Source organism: Silene latifolia, chromosome 9 (assembly GCF_048544455.1).
Source record: "Silene latifolia isolate original U9 population chromosome 9, ASM4854445v1, whole genome shotgun sequence".
Classification (NCBI taxonomy): Eukaryota; Viridiplantae; Streptophyta; class Magnoliopsida; order Caryophyllales; family Caryophyllaceae; genus Silene; species Silene latifolia.
In genome coordinates, this window is record NC_133534.1 from 71,988,052 (window position 1) to 72,007,071 (window position 19,020).

At 39.2% G+C, this 19,020-nt stretch overlaps 1 non-coding gene across 1 annotated transcript; it reads right to left on the reverse strand.

Annotated features, from left to right (window-relative positions):
* Positions 1-17,949: 17,949 nt before the first annotated feature.
* LOC141603803 (small nucleolar RNA R71) lies at positions 17,950-18,056 on the reverse strand. The gene has a single exon (XR_012525652.1). It is a non-coding gene; the product is annotated as a small nucleolar RNA R71 (small nucleolar RNA).
* Positions 18,057-19,020: the final 964 nt, after the last annotated feature.

Below are 19,020 nucleotides of genomic sequence, written 5' to 3' on the forward strand. Positions count from 1 at the left end.
ACCCTCTAAGTCCTTCTTGAGACAGTTACAAGGGATAGTCGGGAATTTTGAGAATCATTCCGCTTGTGCTGTTACACCCAGCCTTTAGGGTCCAGATATGGAGATTTGAACCCACATTGTTTTCCAACCCATTTGCACTCGGGTTTTCTCAAACCCGAGACACCTTTTCCAACCACGATGTAAGCCATAACCCATTGGCCTTAGCACCACAAAACGAACCTTCAGAATGATGGTTTACCTTGCGAACCTATTTTTACCAAGCTCCACATCCCAGAAGATCCAACCTTTTGTACCAACCCCAAACACGGGATTTAACAGTACCTTACAGGCTAGGATGGGATATAACATGATACCTTAGGTGAAACCTTCGAGTGTGTACACACAATCAAAATGCCAATTTAATGCACCTTGATCGAACTACGTTGGATTTGATTTCGCTCCACGCGAATACGTAGGCAGTCCTTCAGAATAAGGGATTCAATCCACCCATCGTCCAAGTTGTCATCTTGTCGGTTTCTTACGGGTCTTAACCAATTCCAAATGAAGCCACCTTTGTTTGAGTCGGTCTTAGCACTTGATGTAGGCTAGGATGAGGATATAGGTTCGGATGAATAGTATCGAGTCTCAGAATGAGCTTTATCTAATGGTTTAGGCAAAGATGCTGAGTCATATAGATGTGAGTTTGTGTTGGGAACAGAAAATATGAAAAACCCGCTGAAAGGAAAGAAGGCGTGGAAGAAAAATAGTAAAAGCCCGCTGAAAAGAAAGAAGGCGGTGGCAAGAAATGATGAAAACTCGCTGAAAAGAAAGGAGGCGAGGAGAAGAGTGACAGAATGTTCCCAAAAAGAGTGATGTGTGATATCTAAGTGTTCTCATAAAATCAGTCTGTGTTTAGTTTCTGGGCGAAGCCAACGTTGTTACTCTGTGAGTTTAATCCACCTTGTCAATGCCAAGTGATCTTGATTCCTATGTGCCCTCGGGAGCACGCCCATGCCATACGATATCTCCGTCCCAAGTTCGACGACCTTGTGATTCCCATTTGTCATCTTTTGGCGTCAGAATGGCCAATTTACATTTCTACCCCCCAACAAGTCAATAATTGAATTAAAACCCGTGCATACTTACGGTTTATTTTCCTTTTTTGTTTTACGGTAGCGGGCTACGCCCACGTTGTTTACGGGTCATACGGAGTGTCTGAGTCGTATTTCATGCTCACCCATCAAGGTTCGATTTCAAAAAATTTCAAAATTTCAAAATTCCAAAAACTTTTTGCGAATTGTGGATAGATGATCCAAGTAGTGGAATCCTTGTGGGTCGATGATCCAATCCTTCGAAATTCAAAAATTCAAAATTCAATTTTTGAAGGGCCGATGGCCCAATATTCTAAATGATGACAAATTCGAAATTCGGGTCGATGACCCAATCATTCAACATTTTCAAATTCAATTTTTGGGTCGATGACCTAATCATTCAAAATTTTCAAATTCAATTTTCGGGTCGATGACCCAGTATTTCAAATGATCCAATTTCAAGATCGATGATCCAAATGTGCTTATGTGATGATTATTGCTAGTACGTTTTTGTGTTTCAAATATAGCAGGATATGCTTCAACTGGGGGCTCTAAAGTCTTCGACTTTAGAGCAAAGACTTTAGAGCCATTGCAAACTGAGGGCTCTGAAGCCGTTGGCTTCAGAGACCATTATCAAGATGTAAAGGATGGCATCCGCCAAGAATTCAATTCAATACAAGAGTATGAAATGGAACAATTCCTTAGCTGAAAGCAAATGATGAAAGCGGCGGCAACCTCCTCGGAAAGTCCCGTCCCATTTGGGCACCTGCCAGTAGATGATAAGCTTTGGGCAAGTGTCAACAGATGATGAATTTCGGACAAATGCCAGTAGATGATAAACTTTGGGCAAGTGTCAGCAGTTGCCGAACTACGACGCGGGTTTGATTCCGTCAGAAACGGATACGTAGGCGCCTAAGGATAAGGCTCAATCCACCATATATGCAATTTATGGGTCGACGACCAATGATTATAATTTGACGCAACAGAAGCAAGAGTTAATCCCCGACGAAGTTTTAGGTATGATCTCTTCTTATGGCTGGCGAGCTTATATACGCAAGTCTAATGGACTATAAACGACCCGCAGAATCCTCAGGTCGAGAGGGACCTGGGGTATACTTTGACTTTCGCCTTGTCCAATCCTCAATCAAAGTGGGGGCTCTGTAGATACCCGTATCCGTCGATATTGGAATTTATAGAGAACCCGACAAACAGCCGATGATGATAGGACACATGTATTTATTAATTGTCATTGTCATTATTTGGGTTCGTTTTACGATGTAGAATGAGCGTTGTCGACGGAGTATTTTATTAATTTAAATGATATTTAAATTAAAGTTTTTAAGGTGAATTCATTTAACTTTATTTTGAATTTATTTTCTCAAGTTTATTTTATTGAAAATAAAATAAATAATTGATTTGAAAAATCATTTTATGAGTGTATTTGATTTGAAAAATCATTTATTTTAATGTGTTAATTGACTTGAAAAATCGAATTTGAAAATCGAAAACTCGTTTTAACCACACGTTTTGGAGCTCGATTATAGCTCGGTTTTTTAGCCCGTTTTCTTTACGAGTTGGCACGAATCTCGAGTACACTAACCAACCTAGGCCTCTACCCATCCAACCCCAGTTCGAACCCCCATATCCACACCCAAATCTCGTCCCAAACATCCCCCCCAAGATAGCCCAATTTCTTTCCTCTACCCGTGTTTGCGTAGCCCGTCGAAAGCCTTTCTAAACCGACTCAAACTTGGTCCAAACCCGCAACCCATCACCACCAATCCGTGCTCCACATTACCCACAATAACCCAGCACCTAGACCACCACAAAACCCATCCAAATCCCGTCCCAAATACTCCCCAAACAGCCCGCATAACAAGCAGTCCCCCCCCCCTCTGTTTTGCGTGCTAAATCCCGAGCCCAAAACCCGCTCCAAATACCACTTAAACCCGTGCCCATTAACCCTACACCATAACCTAGTATCCTACCCATATTACCTTAGCTTAACCACCAAGCAAACCCTTCAGACAAACCCTAAAAACCCCACGAATAGCTGATGGACATCAGCTATGCGAAACAGGCCCGACTGCTTGTTGCCCTACTTCTACCCTTCGAAACTCCTTATAAATACTTCCCCTCTGCCATACATTCATTTCTCTAAGTTCTCCATACATAATACCGTCACTTACAAGCTTTAAACTCCAGAAACAAACCCTAATTGCCTCTCAAAAACCCTCGACAAAACCGACATACAAAACTGAGAATCAGTTTGTGTGTCCTCTTTGGAACCCTTCGTTCAACCCTCAAACCTCCATTAAAATTCGAGTTTCTTGTTCCTAATTAACCACATAACATCCATCTACATCTTAGACAAAGATTCACGAGCCAAATCGACCTTGAGAGTACACGAATCCCCTCGAAAAACAGAGTGTCATACACTCTGTTTTCGCGGCTTTTCCTGTCTGTCCAGTTCTGTTTGTGCTCGTTTTTCGTGCCCAATAACTTAGAACGAGCGTGGTTTGTTTTAATATCTTTGTTCTACTCTCTTTATAGTTTTCAAAACATCTTTTAAATCTAATTTTCACCGTGAAACGAGTGAGAAATTGCAGTTTGAAAGTTGCTGTCCAGATTTGCAAAAAAACGTGTTATTGCTTTGTTCCTTCGTCGACGACGGCCTCTCGAGATAAAATCTACGATCGATTACGACCCAAGACGGTGTCAACGATACATGTAGGTTGAGGGTTCATCAAATCCTCTTCTTCTCCCTTTTTATTTCGTTCTTTTTTATGTTTGTTTTTTATTGTTTCGTTTTATTTTGTTTATCGTTTTTTATCGTTTGATATCGTTAACTATGAAACTAGTTTAGTCCGAGTATGAGTTAAAGTACCACCACGAACACCCGCGTTGACTTGAGATGGGAAAGAAATCCGCCACATCGGTCGGTCGTACACCCCGTCTCATTTACATATCCTCGTGTTCAAGGTAGGGCATTAATAAAACGAATTCTAACTTCGTTCCTCGCTTTTGATCCCTCGTTTGTTTCGACCAATTCGACCTACCCTAGGACCCTTCGCATGTTAGTTCGACCTCTGATTGTTAACATATGACTCATTTAGACGACATTAGATCAATTTAATAACCTAATTAGACATATTAGGTGGCATCGACATAGCTTTAAAAATCGACTAACAATTCTATAACTTAATTGAACGCATCTCTCTTTTCACTTGATTTCTCGCTAGCATAGGAGTGCGTGATTAGCACCTTCATATTAACACTCGATGAGTAGCGTTAATATCATAACTTCGTGACCTAATTCGACCCCTTTAGGCCGTGTAGAATACACATTCGCGTGACATCTTCTCAATCGATCAACGTCGTTTCTAACTTGTTTTCTAACCCGTTTTCGAAATCGTTTCGCAATTATTTGATCTAACTAATGAACTTGACCTAGGAACTAGGATGGCCGTGGTTTGGCCGTGAGGTTGGCCGATTTCTTTGTCCTTCTTGCTTCGTTTTTTGTGCCAATTGTTCTTTGTTGTTTCGTTGCTTGTAATTTATAATTTGTCCATCGAGTTGTAACTTTCAAGTTTGTTTTACTTTTATCGAGTCAAAAGCTTCTTCACAAACCTTAGTCTTATTTGGTTAGATGGTTGTGCTCTAATTCGTGTAAGAGCGTAGTAAATCGCATGTTGTTTAAAGCGACATGGCCCGATTTATGCTAATGCATGCTTTGGTGTGTGGCCCTATGTCTAATTCGATAAGATTAAGTGAAAGCACGCATTACGAGGAGTGACCCAAGGCCGTGAGTCATGTAAGCCGTGGGCCACCCCCCTTGTGCACGTTTCCCTAGGCCGAATTGGCCGTATAGTGTGTCGTGTATGGTTTTGCGTATAGCATTGTATTTAGATCGAGTTGTATCTTTAATTTCTCGTTGTGTCGGCATGAAATGCCTGGGTTGTAATAGGGTAGATCCCAACGGCTCCCCCATTCCCCCTAAGCCTTGTTTGCTTTGTTTTGTATGTTGTTAGATCAATCAACCCACATGCTAAATTACAACTTTGACAAAGTTAGTTTAGTTGCATCTAAATCAACATAGAAACTTCACATGTTAGGGTTTTAAAACGATGTTTGCATATCATATATCGTAGTAGCTATGACCTTGTTTGAAATCCGATACTTGACTTAGTAGAGGCCGTTATCGACGGGCGGGGTTAGGTGTCCTTATGGGCTTCCTAACACGTACCCTCACCCCTTACTCAAGATCTATGGTTTGTGGATCCGTCTAAATACCATTGGATTACGAGAGTCATTCTAATCGAGTGATATAGGGTACAAGTCTTTATCTTTAATCACTCGTAGTCGATTGGCTTTATGCTTTTCGATGAAAGGTGTAAAGTTGACTTGAACGGTTCCAAGTTCCCATAAAACTTGGTGGCGACTCTAATTTGTCTTAATTCGATTCGAAGGAACCTCGAGTCGATTATGCCTAGTGTGGATCCCGTGGACGCAGTTCCCGAGGGCCTTGTCCACACCCAGATACCTTTCAAAGGTGCATGATGGGGATATTTTCCGAGTATATAGAGTCTATTATGGAGGATTTTATGGACGATTTCAGTGTCTATGGGTCTGATTTCTCTTCTTGTTTGTCTAACCTTGATAAGATTTTGCAGAGATGTATTGAGGTTAATCTGGTGTTGAACTAGGAAAAGTGCCATATTATGGTCAACGAGGAAGTTGTCCTTGGTCACTTAGTTTCTGATAAGGGTATACAGGTTGACAGAGCAAAAGTGCAAGTGATTAAGGAATTACCACCTCCTGCTAATGTCAAAGGAGTTAGGAGTTTCCTTGGTCACGTTGGCTTTTATCGCCGGTTCATCAAGGACTTTTCTAAAAATTTTAAACCACTTACACGATTGCTAATTAAAGATGTTCCTTTTGAATTTTCTGATGAGTTTCTTTCTGCTTTTAACAGGTTAAAGCGGGCCTTGATCACAGCACCGATTATTCAAGCTCCAGATTGGGAGCTTCCATTCGAGATAATGTGTGATGCCAGCGATTATGCAGTTGGCGCGGTGTTAGGCCAAAGGAAAGACAGGGCTTTGAGTGTTATTTACTATGCTAGCCGAACATTAGATGAGACTCAAGTTAATTATGCTACTACTGAGAAGGAGATGCTGGCTGTAGTATATACACTAGAGAAGTTTAGGTCCTATCTGCTCGGGTCCAAGGTGATTGTTTTTACCGATCATACGGCTTTGAAGCAGCTTCTTGTTAGGCAGGACGCCAAGCCGCGATTATTGAGATGGATACTCCTAATTCAGGAGTTTGATTGGGAGATTCGAGACAAGAAAGGCTCTGAAAACCTTGTTGCTGACCATTTGTCTCGACTAGAGCTGCAAAATGAGGGAGATATTCTCCCTATTAATGACTCCTTTCCTGATGATAGTTTGATGGCTATTACTAATGCTGAAAATCCATGGTATGCTGATTATGCTAATTTTTTTGTAGGTGATATTTTACCTCCTGACTTGTCTTATCAGTAGAGGAAGAGATTCCTTCACGACGTGAAGCAGTACTTCTGGGATGATCCTTATCTGTTTAAGGAATGTGCTGATGGTCTTTATAGGCGGTGCATACCGCAGTGGGAAACCAAAGCTATCCTTGAAGCATGTCATTCTTCCTCCTATGGCGGTCACCACGGTCCATCTAGGACCATGGCTAAGGTAGTTCAGTCAGGTTTCTATTGGCCAACCATGTTTTATGATGCTAAGGTTTTTGTTTCAGCTTGTGATGCATTTCAGCGGACGGGAAACATTTCAAGGAGGCATGAGATGCCTCAAGTTGGCATTTTAGAGGTCGGGATTTTCGATGTCTGGGGCATTGATTATCAAGGTCCATTTCCGCCTAGCAAGGGTAACGGGTATATTCTAGTAGCTGTTGATTACGTGTCTAAGTGGGTAGAGGCCGTTGCTTCGGTCCATTGTGATGCAAAGACTGTCATCCAACTTTTCAAAAAGGTGATTTTCCCTCGTTTTGGTATCCCTCGGGTTATCATTAGTAAAGGAGGTATGCATTTTAAAGAGAAACAACTTACTACTTTACTGTCAAATATGGTGTTGAACATCGTAGGGGTTTGGGCTATCATCCTCAAACTAGTGGTCAAGTAGAGGTCTCTAATCGGGAACTAAAAGAAATTTTAGCAAAAGTTGTTTCTAAATCACGAAAATATTGGAGTATGAAATTAGATGACACTTTATGGGCATATAGGACTGCTTTTAAGACGCCAATTGGTACATCACCGTATCGATTAGTCTATGTTAAGTCTTGTCATTTCCCTGTAGAGTTAGAGCATAAGGCATGGTGGGCAATTTGTGAATTGAATTTTGATGTTAATTTGTGTGGTGAGAAACGCTTATGACAGCTAGATGAGCTAGAGGAGTTTAAGCTGAATGCCTATGACAGCGCCCGCATCTACAAGGAGAAAACCAAGAGATGGCACGATAAGAAGATCATACCGCGTGACTTTCAAGTTGGGGAGCAAGTGCTGCTATTCAATTCCCGACTTCGTCTATTTCCTGGTAAGCTGAAGTCCAGGTGGAGCGGCCTCTACACGGTAACAAATGTTTCCAAATTTAGGTTAGTTGAGCTAAAGAACTCCGCGGGAGAGAAATTTAAGGTAAATGGTCACCAAGTGAAGCATTATTACGGTGCTAACGACTTTGTTGGAGTGGTCGAATTGCTGTATTTCGACCCAATTTCCGAACCTGAAGACTGAGGTAACAAAGGTCGAGCGGGTTCTTAAAAACCAGCGCTGACCGGGAGACAACCCGGATTGTATACATTCCTGTAATTTTGTTTTCATACTCTTTAATTTCTTTTTTTGTGTGTGTGTGCCTTTATTGCTTTTTAGTTCAAGTTCCGTCAACAAGTGCTTTTGCAGTTTGTGCGTGCGACTTTGCCTATAGTGAACGGTCAAAAAGAGGAAAAAAACACGCTGCTGACCAAGCAAAAAAGTCGACCGACTGAGATCAGAAGCAGAATAAAGGCGAAAAAGTCCATCGACTGGAAAGTTAGTCGATCGACCAAAATTCAAGATGCCCAAACTCGAAAAAGTCGATCGACTGGGACAAGTTGTCGATCGACTAATTTGTTATTGCCAGCGTGTTTCTAACTTAAATAGGAGGAAGTTTGTTATATTTTTATCCAACTCAAATAACATAACAACAAAAAAGAAAAAAAGGAGGAAAGAGCAGACGAACGCAGCAGACTAACATCGTCACTTTCATTCCTCTCTTCTTCATTTTTCTTACTTGTTTTTGGTGTTAACCCCTTCTATTTTCCGTCTATTTTTCGCAAAAGTAAGTTCCCATCTCATGTATGTTTCATTTCCCCTTCTTTTTCGCTGTTTTATACTCAATTTCGAATGTTAATTTTCGAAATTAGGGTTCTATAACTTGGGGGTTTTTATTCTTTTGATCAATTCATGTGTTTCTTGCTTAATAACCCTATTTGCCATTGTTAATTTTCGAAATTAGGGTTTATAATTTGGATTTTTTTTTCTGATTTTCGCGTTCTAATCTTGCTTAATATGGTTCATATACCCTTTATATTGTTTTAATTTGAAAAAAATACGGTAAAGGGTGGGTCTTTAGAACGATTTCAGAATGAAATTTTGTGCGCAATTTTCGGTCGTGGCTTGTGCGGAATATGGCTGCGTTTTATGGGATATCAGACGGGACTTTCTGTGCAATTCTCCACTGTATTTATTGCGGTTTCAGGCTCACAGCGCAGATATGTAATGATCACTTTTTCTCTGCAGCCACGGTCCCTGACATGTGTGATTTATGTCACCATTCTGTGTTGTTTTTCGACTGTATTATTCATGGTTTTTATTTCCATAAATTTCAGAAATAATGGGAGGTAAAAGGAGACGTATAGCTGGGCATTCTTCGAGTCACGACACGGGCAGCAGCAGCAGCAGTCAAGGTTCCTAATTACCAATTACTGATTTGGTAATTCATGAGGCCATCGATAGTCTACCTGACTATCCTGAGGTACATTTCACGACAAAGGCTCAAAGAGACCGCTTTATTATGCTGACTTGTCTTAGTATTACCCCGACCCGCTTTCTAGACCGGGAGACTTTTCTTACCTTGGGTTTTAATCAACTTGTTTTTTACCTCCTAAATGGGACGGGTATGATGGGGCTGGCCAATATGCGTGAGTATACTTATCTCGTGCAAACACTTGAGTTTTTCAGCTCTTTTCGTTACTACGCAGGAGACTATGACAAGGAACCCACCGAAAATTGTATTTATTTCCGTCTTTTCAACCAGAAATTGGCTATGTCCTTAGCTGCTTTTGGTGGCTATCTTGGTTTATATAGTGATGGGGAGCACAACCCACCTAGAAAAGTGGACCGAATGTGGGGGCCATTTCGGACAACTTTGAGGGTCGTAAGAGGGGTCAATTTTTACACCACCCTCCTGTTCATTTATGGCTTCGGTTGGTCGGTAACACCATCTTTGGTCGAAAAGAGTCTAACAATGTTAATAAAGATGAGTTGAATATCTTGGGTGGGTACTTGAACATTGATAGTGGTTCTCCCTTTGTTCTCAACATTGCCTCTAGGACCGCCCATCACTTTCAAAACATAGGGGATGGGAATTTATCTATTGTTGTCTGTGGCAGGTTAGTCACTCACTTAGCCCGCCGACTTTTTCCCGACTTCCCCCGAGGCATGCTGCCTCTAGGTCATGAGGATCAAGCCACTCTAGACAGCCTTTGCTTAATGAACATTCCTTACATGATTGACGTGAAATGGCTCTCATCTGACCGTACGTGGAAGATCTCCACGTACCCTTCTGTGACTTTACCTTGCACCACCTTACATCCTTTGATACCTCTTCCGCCCATAGAGGGAAGAGGATGACGCCCACCTATGCCCTCCTACCTTATGGAGTATTCCATTCCCGCTCCTAGGCAGGAGCGGAATGCTCCCACTGCTAGGGAGCAGGGCCAGTCTTCTCGGGCCCCACATACATCTCCGCGCACTACACCCTCCACGACTGGTGAGACTCCTGGACCAGAGCCGGTTTATCCGGCCCACTTTATTTATCCACCTCCCTTTATCGCCCCACCGGTCATGTATCAGGCGGGGCAGGATCACCCTCTACTTGACATGTGCAGGCATACAGCTAGGATGGAGCTGAACCAGGCCCTAGCTAACTTTCTTGTCTACGACCGCTACGCCCGTGCCGAATGGTTTCCACCAGCTGGGTGGCCACATCCGTCTTACTACCGCTACCCTATGGACAGTTACCCTCGCCCTACTACGGAGGACACAGCTGAGGAGAAGGAGGAGGAGGACACCGACTACGAGGCGGGCGACGACTAGTAGCAGCTGGCTACGACCTCCCCTTGTTGTTGGCTAGTTTGGGGAGGTCTTTTACGTGCCCTATCTTGTGAGTCCTTTTTCCTTCTTTGCTTTATTTGTATTTCATCTCGTTTTACGTACCCCCTTCTCCCATATATTTTGATGCTGCTGGTGTTTGCTGATCACAATGGGGGCATTGTGTGATTTGGTTTGGGGAGGGTATGCATCTGTCTGTCTGCATCCATCTGCATTTTTGTTTACATGTTTATTGCATTTATGTTTGCATTGTTTTTCCTTTTCCATATAACAAAAAAAATTGAAAATTTTGAAAAAAATACAAAAACATGCTTTTCTTTTGCATATTAGGTCGAGTCGGAACAGTAGTATTTTAATGATGATTTTGCGCTACATTTTGTTTTGCCTAAGCCTTGCATAATTGACATGTTATTAGCGGAGTCTTATATGCATGGTCCACGAGTTTTTGTTAAAAATTTCTTGTTGAACATTAGACTTGACTTTGAATTTTGGCAAGCTGCCTATAATTTCCAAGGTTTAGAGCTTATAAACTGGTGACATTCATGACCAGTTCATGTAGGAATGTGAGTAGTTACTCCTTATAAGGCATGTTACATCAAATTGCATAAGCATGAATTCAGTCTACTTAGTACCTGTATGCATTCGGTCTGTGGTTGGTGACACATGTTAGGAGAGGCAATCCCCTTTATTTCTTTTTACCCATGAGCTCCACATAGCCAAATTGCCTGTTTTGTCCCATATAGCTACAATCTATAATTCTGCCTACCCTAGTCGAGCTAGTAATGATAGCCTTTTGGGAATGTTTCATTGCAGTGTGGTTATATCTGATTTGAGAAGTTGGTGGAAAAGTTGAAGGGAATGAAAAGAAAGAAAAGAAAAAAAATGGAAGAGAAAATTGAAAAAAAAAAAAAGAGGTTGAAAAAAGAAAGAAAAAAAAAGGAAGGATAGAAAAATCATATGTGGAAAAATGGAAGATATTGTGTTGATGATTTATACTCCCACATGTTATCTATATCTTATGGGGAGGAGTTAACAATTTTATGGTGGATTTGTGAGTTGTGTGCATCTAATTTGCACTGTTTAGTATTATTAAATTGAGTATGAAGTTGGAATGTTGATTAAATTTGGTATCCGGTTGTTACTAGCTTGCCTTTTGACTACTTTTTCCCAAATTCATTTTAGCCCCTTCTTACCCATTACCTCACTTACCCCAAATTTAAGTCCTCGGCATGTGTCTTGGTCATTTGAATGGTTGGAATGCATATGTACGATTGTAGAGATTTTATTTATGTTAGACTGCATACTGCATGCATGTTCTTATAGGTCGCAGTTAGGTGTGTTGGAATGTCCCCGACAATAATGTGATCACATTGTTGATCATGCTGAGATCGCATGTTTAAATCTCATTTTAAAGAATACATAGGGAAAGTAATACTTCATAGTCAACTGCTCCACACATATCGGTAATGATTGGCTGACTAGAGTTTGACGTTACTGCCGTACGACGGTGTTGACCAGTTGATCCCCTAAGGTCATACCTATAGGGTAATGCTCTTAATTAATTATTTAATTAATCGTATGCCGATACGGGTTAATTAAATTCCTTAAAATTGACAAGTGATTTTGTGAGTAAAATTACGCCTCTTATTGTAATATTGATTAAATAAGATTCGGTCTAAGTAATTGAATTGTTTATTACTTAGATTAATTTATTGTTTATGAAACAATTAAAAATAGAATAAAGAATTTATTGTAACCACATGTAGATGTGATTTATAATCATATGACCCATTTTGGTACAAGTAATTATGAATTACTAGTTATTTTTGTATGTGACATATTTTATTAATATGATGATTTTTTAATATGTTTAAAAAAAATGTATTATAATGTAACAGGTCATGTAACATGTCACATATGTCACAATTGACAAATGACAAAAATAAAATGGACCACCATTTTACATGGTAACCGAAATTAGGAGGGGCATTAAGGGTTTGTGTTGTTTAATTTATTTTATTCAACAAACACAATGATAACCCGAGGGCATAGCCTTACAAGGCTAAACATCTTGAGAAGATCAACCTAATAATAGGGTTGCATGTCTAGTCTCTTGTGAAGACCAAAAATGAAAAGCATTGGGCATGCTACCCAAGGCCAAAAATTCGGCCACCCATAAGAGAAAAGAAAGAGTTTTCTCTTCCTTGAATATTATTCATTCTAGTCTCAATTTTTATAAGATGAAAAATTATATATTCTCTATAGTTTTTATGAAAGCTTAAGAGCAAAAAACTCACACATTACTCCCTCTTGAACCGAAATTTCAAGAGATAAATAACAATTTATTTGTGTCATTTTAAGGTAGCTTTAGTTAATACTAGTCTAATATTAATTAAAACTATTAAGGGTGTTGCCTTGGTACAATCCTTGGGGAGAGATTCTACACTTGAATCTTGTTCATCCATAAGGAAAGCTCAAGAACTAAGTAAGGTAGGTGACCTTACTAGTTCCCAAATATCCGAAATATCAAATGTAAGAAACTGTTTTTCTCCTTACTCTTGTACTTGTTTTGCATGCATAAGATCCTTAAGTTTTATTACTAAAACTTTAAACTATCATATGAGATATGAAAATATGTTTTCTAACAAGTGGTATCAGAGCTTTATGGTTGTTGCATGCAAGATCGGGATCGTTTTTCCGAGATAAAACGAATAAAAATTGAAATTTGTGTTTTATGTTGATAAATCACGAAATAATTTTGCACGTTAAAAGTTTCTGGTCCTAAATGGATTTTAGGTCATATGGAATGATTTATGGATTTTATTGTTCATTATACATATTATTGGCATTAAAATGTGATTTTTTATGAGAAAAAATATCATTTTTGGACGAAAAATAGCTAAACTTTGAATTTTTCAGTGATTTTTGGATATGATTTCAGAAATATAATCTACTGGTTTCATGTTAAATTTCGTGAAAAACTAAGTTATTTTGCATAAAATATGGATTTTATAAATCAAAATCGAATTTAAAGGGTTTATTAGGTTAATATGAGTTATATTTCGAATATGGTCATGAAAATTTAATATGTTGTCACATGTATTTTTACTCAGTGTGTGTAAAATTGTTAGATGGATTGAACTCCTTTTGCATGATTTATGAATTTTTGAGTAAAAATTCAATAAATAGTGACTTAAATTAGCCTATAATGCTAAACATATTTCATGACTAAAGAAAAACGTCAAATATTGAATTTTATCCCACATTTTCAGATCTAAAAGTGAAAAGTTGATTAAAATTAATTTTCTCATATTTTAATGGTCATATTTGGTAAAACCGATAAACCGCAACGATGTTTTTCTCGAAAATTTTCGAAGTTTTTAACCAAAGTTTTGAACATTATGAGTGTCATGGTATTTTCCAGAATGTTCATGAGTTTGAATTTCAATTTTTGAAATTATTATAATTTAATTTGGAGTTTATAATATAAAATTGTATTTTTGGGTCCATTGTGAACAATATTAAGAAATTAAGTTGAAGTATTGTCAAACTATTAGTGAAGACTAAGTTTTGAGTCCTAAGAGGTTAGGGTAATTAACTTGAACATAAATATGAATTTATGTAACATATTGTGATTTTAATAAGTTAAATCACGCAAATCCATAAAAACCAATGTAATATACGATATTGGCTCTTTAATGGCGATTTAGCATAAAATTAAAGCATGTTCATACATATTTTAATGCTGCATTTTATTTATGATTGTCATATTTTTTATTTATATAATTTTTGAATTTTGTAATTTTACTTAGTATGGCCTTAGTTTTTAATTGGTATTACCCGGAATGTATGGGAATATCGATTCGGTTGTAATTTTTGTGATCTCGTATCACCGTTTTGTAATTTAATAGATTTAATTTTTATTACAAATGTATAATAGGAAATTATGTAATTTTTTAATTATTACTTGTAATTCCGGAGATCCTTGAAAACAGTGCCATTAGTAAAGGCGTTCCGACAAGACGGTGTTGCCTTGGAATGCGTACCAAATGAAGTTCAAGGGACCAATGGAGTTGGTTTCCGAATTTGTAATAGTTAATTAAATTTCCTTTAGGAAGGCCATACTAGGATTTTATAGTTATGCTTTGCATTTTATTTATATGTTTGCATGCATCGCTAAATCGCCATAACTAAACAAGCATTTTATTTAATCGAGTCCTCGACCGTGTCAATTATAATTATCGTAGTTCACCGCTTTAGTTCACTTAAAACGTGATAGATAATAAATTGACATGACCTCTCGCTAAATTAATAATTGAGAATTAGCCTTACCAAATAGTAGAAACCACGAAACCCAATTTCATAAGGGAGTTAATCCGGCTTTCGTAATACAAACCTTGTTACGTTGGGTAAGTGGGTAGTAAAATGTTATTACATCGAAATTTGGATTGAGCTCAACGGAAGTATTCGTGACCGTAGTCACATGTGTTCCGGGCTAAAGATAAATATTAGAGTAATTTTATCGACCGAGAGTTCTAGAAGTAGAATCGATTAAAGAGTTAATCCACCGAGTTATATTGATAAGGGATGAATCGGCTCACCGTGCCCGAGTTAATATAAATTTGGATCTTGAAATCATTTATCATAGTTGGGTAGAGGTCACTATGTAAATGCTTTACTTGTTAAATTATTTACAAGTATTATTATAACGATAAATGTTTGTTTTCATTATTCCGTTATCATATTGTTCTATTTATTTACCTCAAATTTATACGATATCATTTCGATTTTGGTTCAAAATCTCCATTAAAACATCGTAACTAAAGACAAAATTTTGAATTTTCTTTTAAAAACCTCATATTAAGCATTGAAAGGATCTCTTGTGAAGAGTATAGATAAAAGTTATTCATGATCAAAAGGGTTTTTGATTCTTGACTAACATATCTACTTACAATGGATTATTTTTCATGTGCTTAATCGAATTAAGTACTTTGAAACGTTAAATGATTTTGGTAATTAGATTTGTTAGAAATCGTAATTGACCAAAATAAAGCAACCACTTCAATGAAAGTTTTAAGACTAAACGATTGAATTGAAGAGTATGGTATTGATACAAGGAATGGTAAAAGTAAAGTTATTGAGAATAACAATACTAAACCTATCAATCCCGACCGATAAAGTTTCCATTTTTGGAAGTGTTGGACACTAGAAAGGAAATGATGCGTGTCTAATATATGATGTTTTGCACCTCATTTCACACGCATTTCAGAGCTCAATTGAGTAGTTTATGCTACTATTTCTCTTGTTTCGTGTATTTCTTCCTTTTCGTGTGATTTTGTAGGAATATGAAGAATATGGCGGAAAATGGACCAAATCTGTCCCGGAGTGCTTAGCATAGGATTGGACATAAGGAGAATGCTCGGGGAACAAACTTCACACGCATTTCGGAGCTTGAAAGACGAATTTGGAAGCGAACTATCAGCTACATCAGTCGACCGACCGTGCCCAGTGGTCAGTCGACCAACAGTGCTGTAGCAGAACTTTCAGAACGTGAACAGCAGCATGCGGGAGCCCGATAGTTGGTCGGTCGACCGCTTCTTATTCTGACGGAAATAAAAGATGTGGATTAAGCCCATTGTACTTAAGTTTAGGAAATTAGGTTACGTTACTTCTTCTATATAACGTAACATAACCCTCATGTATCAGGCATCTAGGTTTTCATATTACGTTACTTTAGTTTTCATTCACATTCAATTCATACTTTAGTTATCAAAAAAGTTCTTATTGCGGATCTATTCTTCACTTGTTCCAATTTCGGTAATCCTTGTTCTTATTCTTCAGTTTATTTAATGTTTTATTAGTTTAGAAATTGCTAGTTTAGATCCCTTGAACCCTAGATTATTTTATGCGTTATTATTGCCACAATTATTCGATCATGTCTTTCTTTATAGTTTTTACGAATTTCATTGTTGTTATTATCGTTATTATGTTTAGCTAAATTACCCCTTGCTAGGATGTAGGCGAACTTAGCGTAGATGGCATAGAATAGGTTACCCCCGGATTAGGGCTTGGTCGACCGACTGGCTTACCTGGTCGGTCGACTGAGTCGGGTGGTCGGTCGACTGGGGTAGCTGGTCGGTCGACCACCTTCATGTCTGATTTGCTTCGTTTAATTCGTTAAATGCAATATCTATCAATGAGACCTAGCGGAGACTTGTTAGATGCTTAGTTTTGATCAACCCGTAGATCGAAAGATAGGGAAGGACTTAAATTAACGAATTAAGACGGCTAAATTACTAGACTGAAAGGTAAGTGATTTAGGCATTAGGATTACTAACGAAAGTTAGTATTAGTGACACCTAAGGACTAATAGCATAGACCGAGAGGGGCTATTAGTTGACTTGGACCGAGAGGACTTGTCATACCCATCACCCACGACTGTATTTCGAGACCTACCTAGACTTATGTGTCATCGAAGCTGTAGTGACCCGATCATCCTAGCTCTTTTTTTTATTATTGGTTTACATCATTTTCTTTATCGCTTTTCATCTTTTATTTGCATTTAGTTTTAATCTATTTGCCTTAGAATTAGTTCCAAATCAAAATCCCCCTCATTGTAACCCTAAGACTGGAATTTTAAACAATAGAAACTCCCCCGCCTCTCTGTGGTTCGACCCTATTACCACTAGCTTCTGTTAGTTTTAATAGGTATTATAAATATTATTTTTGGTGCACACAACGACAGGCATCAAATTTTGGCGCCGTTCTTGGGAGGCAGCTAGTTTTTATTGTTTTATTATTTTAGTCTTTTTCTTAGTTTAAGGAGCTTTTGTTCCTTAAACTTTTCTCATCTTTTTGTTGTAGTTTATTCTTATGCGCAGGTCTCAACAAGGCGAATTATTTCCCCTTGATCTCGAGCTAGAGAGGACCCTGCGAGTTAAGAGAAGGCTATTTCAAGAAGCACAGTCCGAGGAAGAGCCTAGTTCTCGAACAAGTTTCTACGAGAACGAGTTGTTTGAAGAAAACCCACCATCATCTCCAGTTTCTTCAACCGATACCGTTACCTCACCAGATTTTCTAAAGATGGCTGAAGAAGCAAGTATAGCTAGTCACTCTGAGCCAACAGCTGCGAATCTCTATAAGGGATTCGCATTACCAGGGACGGAGAGAAAATTCGAGCCAAAACCGTCTTATATCAACTTGGTTAAGAGAAACCAATTCGGGGAGCCGCAAATGAAGATGCAAATAAGCATATGGAGATATCTATTGATTATTTTTGTTCCATACCCCCACCAAAGCAGTGTGACCCAGACCAGGTAAAGGAGACGATGTTTATATTCTCACTCCGTGATGCTTTGCTAGGGAGTAGTACCGAGACCGGATCGAGCCGCTAATGGGATCACCGACTGGAATTCTTTGGCCCTAGCATTCTACAAGAAATACTTCTCTGCCTCGAAGACTAATGCCATTAGAGCTCGGATCACGAGCTTTAAACAGGGTCCCGATGAGAATTTTCATGAGGCATGGGTCCGTTTCAAGAAGTCGTGCGAACTATTCTCGCACCATGGGTTCGAGAAATGGAGCCTATGCAATCGCTTTTATAATGGGCTTTATGACGATCGAGGGCTATCCTGGATGTGGCGGCTAATGGCGTAATCCAGGAGAAGGTTGGAGAAACTAAGGGGTGGAAAATCATTGATGATATGGCCACCCATAAAGTCCGAGTATGGAAATTCCGGGGAAATCAAAGGAGAGTCTTTGAATCCCCTTCTCGCACCGCATTAGAGGCTCTTACGGCGAGATTTGATAAGTACGAGTTGGGAGGAGCTTCAAAAGGAGGGATTTATCAAGTGAATGTTGTGTCGACTGGTCCTTTCGTCTGCAAGAGATATGGAGGAGATGGTCATGTAGCTGATTTTTGTACCACTCCTAATGAGACGTGTCTTTGCTTTCCAACACTATAGGCGGACGAACACGTTTTTGAGCCGAATGTTCATCCGAATCGAGGTGGTCTAGCCGAGAATGTCCAAAATCGACTCCACCTCCGCAGCAGCGAACTACGTGCCCCCGCATAAGCAAAGCAAAAGAATCGTACCAAAAGCCTCCGTATGTTCCGCAGCCAGTGCAGCAGATCCCCATGGCTCGATTTTGCCGAGTTGAAAAATCATTTCTTTCAAGGAGTCTCAAGCTAGAGAAGTGGGTATGAAAATGTTGGAGTCTCATATTGCTCAATTAGCTAGCAATAGTGCAACTCGAGCTCCGGGCAACTACCATCGCAATGGACCAAAAGAAGGAGAACCTTAATGCTATTACTACCAGGAGTGGGTCTACACTTGAGGGTCCTACGATTGAAAATGCTAAAGGAAAGAAAAAGGTCAGCTGAAAAGGGGAAGAAACAAGACGTATAGCAAGATCAAGTCGACCGACCGTCCCAAACGGTCGACCGACCACCCCACTGTTCCGGTAAGTGGTTTCGATGTTTCTGAAAATTCGGGTAAGATTGACCCTGATCGACCAACCGAGGAGGGTGGTCGA